The 3,776-nt window shown below is 41.7% G+C and overlaps 1 long non-coding RNA gene across 1 annotated transcript; it reads right to left on the bottom strand.

The window, feature by feature from the left end:
• Nucleotides 1-1,405: 1,405 nt before the first annotated feature.
• On the bottom strand, nucleotides 1,406-2,065 carry LOC147683408 (uncharacterized). Its single transcript, XR_015301042.1, has 4 exons — nucleotides 1,934-2,065; nucleotides 1,765-1,827; nucleotides 1,607-1,668; nucleotides 1,406-1,521 (listed from the first exon to the last, which is right to left on the bottom strand). It is a non-coding gene; the product is annotated as an uncharacterized LOC147683408 (long non-coding RNA).
• Between the last annotated feature and the right edge of the window lie 1,711 nt (nucleotides 2,066-3,776).

Genomic DNA, 3,776 nt, shown 5'->3' with positions numbered 1-3,776 from the left:
TGTAAGATGGTTCCGGCCCCCTGCTAACATCAACTTTGAAATGCCAACATATTTTGCGTATAAGCCATGCGCAGGACAACAAGTTTTACAGCCAAAAATCTGCAGTAGGGGATTTGGTGGATTTCCTTTTTCTATTGTATTTTATTGCATTTACATTTATGTGGTGCTAACTACCCTTGATGAGGCACTGGCAGTCTTTTCAGTGAGTAGTATAACACTCTTGCATAGCCAGGCTTATTGATTAGCCTGTTGTCAGCTAGGAGACATTGAACCTGGGAAAGGAACCTCATCTCTTGTCTTCACATGAAGAGGAAGTAGTTGAAGCCATTAATAGTTTACACAGTGGGCAAGACTGGGCCCAGATGGACTGCCAGTGATTCTTTTTAAAAGCAATCTGGAACTGTGGAGGCCACTACTGACAAATGTTTTAAGAGTGATTTGCAGAACAGGACCTCGAGAATCCTGGTCTCCTGCCAGGACGGTTCCAATATATAAAAATGGTGATAGGGGAGATCCAACTTGTTACCAGGCAATCTCTTGGTTGGACTCACTACTTAAGGTTGCAGGGAGGATAATCCTCACTAGGTTTGATGATTGGACTGATGTAAACTCTGTAATGACAATGAGCCAATATGATTTTTGAAAGGAGGTGGGTACGGTTGAGCAGTCTTTGAATTTAAGTTTACTTATCAGTAAAAATGTTCTAGCAAGGAGAGGTCCAATTTATTTTGCATTTATGGACCTCTTCAGTACTTTTGATTGTGTCAACCATGCTAAATTATGGAATCTAATGACTGAGATGAGTGTTGACCTTTGTCTGGTGATTTTATTATATATAAAGATACAGTTCGTTCTGTTGGGTAAATATTTCTTCATGCAATTTGTATCAATCTAGACATCATTCAAAATAGAGACAAAACAATCATAATGAACACAAACAAGACCATTGGAACCATATAGGGTATTATTCAGAGCTTTTATAAATTGCGTTCTTTATAAATACCCAAATAGCATTTGTACGGCTGTCAATTAGTGAAATATAGCAAGTGACAAGGTGAAATATAGTGCTCAGTGAGTTAGTGATGGTGCATAATATATACAAAGTGGATTTCTCAGGGGGATAAAACAGGGGGAGAATGGCCAGAAATGCAAGTATTTCAGGTAGGTCTGAGAACTGAGTAAATGAGTTTCCTCGCAGAATCCTTCAACTGGTCCTGGAATTAGTATGTCGACGTTTCAACCCAATGTCTGCACTACTATGAGGTCAGTGCAGGTCTTCATCGGGACTGGGGCATGGACATGGACAGCCTGTGGGTATGAGAATCAATGGTAAGGTTTGTGTACTGTACTTGGTAAATTAGTACGCACATGGGTACTGACTCACCTAAGAGGGCCCAGGCGGGCTCAGATATTATCCCAATATACTTCTTGGGTCAGATGGACGGTATCTGGCTCAGGTCGGCATGGTATCCTAGCAGTGGCCAAACTGTTTCTTCAATAGGTACAACCTCCTAAGTAAGGCTGCAGGGAAAATGGGAGCAATTATTAAAAACCTTTTCCGATGTGTATTCATGATTTACGTGGACATGCTCAGCAAGGCACTTACCCACAATAGCTCTATTGCTGAGGGAGTACTTCTGTTGCTGGGGCGTGGTTGAACAAGAGGCTCTGTGGTCAAAGTGAGTTTATTTAGCCTCCCTCAAGTGATATTGATTACAAATTAATATTAAAGCGAGCAAGGCAAAGTGATTTAATCAGGCTCACCGTCAGTAAAATGATATTAGTTCCCGTGTTGTTATAATTCCAAGTTCGGGCGAGTTCATTAATCTGTGTGAAAGGATTATGAATTAGTCTCACCCAATGCAAAGGCTTAAAAAGAGGGAGACGCTGTAATACTGGGGTCGTTTTTGTTTAATCGGGAAGTTTAGCTCACCTTATGTTTTTCCACTCCGAGCCGTCAAAGTTGTTCTCTTTCAGCCGCTCGATCAGCTGTCAAATGGGTTTGAGCATAAATAACCTGTCTCATCCAGTTCTCGAGACTGCCGATGTGCGCGAGGACGTCGCGGTTCTAAGGACGCTTGGGCAGGTTGCTTGGTAACACGTTAGAGCGTAGCCTCTCAGTATTGTGACGCCGTAAGCGTGATAACCGCTTTTGGCCGGTTGCTAATCAACGTGTTTGGACGCCATCAGTTGTTGGGTAATATCTAAATGCAGCCCTTGTAGCGGAATCAAGAACGCTCTAGCTAGTTGCTGGGCAACGCATTCGAGCGTTGGTTTTCGTGTAAGGCGCGTGTGCAGTGCAAGTTGCTTATTTGGACATCGTCAGTAAGTTCCTGGTTTCCTTCGCTAAATATCTTGGGACCACGCGATACAGGACAAATGAATTGTAAATTAGGTAGCGCAAATTTGACAAATATGAAACCAGACGTGATTACATATATACAGTGACATAAAAGACTCATGCACAATGTGTCCATTAAGCTACAATGCCTGACTTAGTCTTGTGACAGTCAGGGTCAGATTTCTGTTTAAGAAATACATACAATGAATTCTAACCACAAGCGTCAAATTTGCAAGCGAGTTCGATGGAAAAACATTTCATTTTTGGTGCATCTAAACTAGCTGTCGAACTTCGTATGTAATGTGTCATTTGATACCAATAATGATCCTGATTGTATCACATGTGTGCAGAATTATATACATATTTACAAGTTTCTATACAAGTGATACATCAATCATATTTACAAGTTAAAACCATTTATGAGAGAAGCAAATTGTGGACATTGCACCTAAGCATTCAAAGTTATGTGCCAGTTCAGAGCAATTGTACACCTGGCATAAAAGAAATATTTACACACTATGTGGTTACAGCAGTGGAATGGGAGGCTTGTTATAACTGACCCATTTGTTTTGCAGTTTCCTCCATCTCGTTTAACCCTGCTTGTACCGAGTTAAGGGAATGGATCCATCTGCATTCTTTGTAGTTTAAGGACCTTGTCAGTGACCCTCCTCACGCACTAGGGCTGATTTTTTCTAGGATCCACCACTTCATGTTCTCTGGGGAATGATTGTGTGTGACAAAATGTTCTACCATTGGTGCGCCTTGTGTTCTGCATCTTATCCTGCTCATTTGCTGTAAAATCCTAGCTTTTGCTTTCTGAGTGGTTTGTCCCACATATATGAGCTCACAGGGGCAGAGGATAGCGTAGATCACATAGGAGCTGTTACAGTTAGTAAACTGTGACATTTTGTAAGTTCTATTGTTGTTAGTGAAAGATGTTCCCTCTTGGCAATGATCGCATGCTTTGCAATGCCCACATTTGTGATGCCCGGTTACAGGCGGAAGGCCCGGGGGGCTCCTTAGGTCCTGTTGTTTAGGTGGTTCCAAGAACGCTCTGACAACAATGTCCTTGATATTTCTTCCCCTTTTCGAATGCGAACATGGGGTCTTGACTAGTTTGCAGCTCACTTGCAACCAAATTCCAGTACTTCTTTATGATTTTTTTGACCTCATTACTCTTGGCATTAAATGTGGTCACGCAAACAATATTGTTGGATTCCTTGGGTTTTTCCTTCACCTCCGAAAGTTGGTCTCGGGGATAGTACCAGGCTCTTTTCTTGGCACGCTTAAGTAGTCCAGTGGGATAGCCTCTTTCTTTCAAACGGGTTGTTAGAATTTCAGATTCTTTAAAAAAATCTATCCTTCATGAACAATTACGTTTCAACCTTAAGTACTGCCCATATGGCAAGTTGTCCATCAGGTTACGAGGGTGATG

Source organism: Lissotriton vulgaris, chromosome 11 (genome assembly GCF_964263255.1).
Source record: "Lissotriton vulgaris chromosome 11, aLisVul1.2, whole genome shotgun sequence".
Lineage (NCBI taxonomy): Eukaryota > Metazoa > Chordata > Amphibia > Caudata > Salamandridae > Lissotriton > Lissotriton vulgaris.
This window is presented reverse-complemented; position numbering and strand designations above follow the sequence as displayed.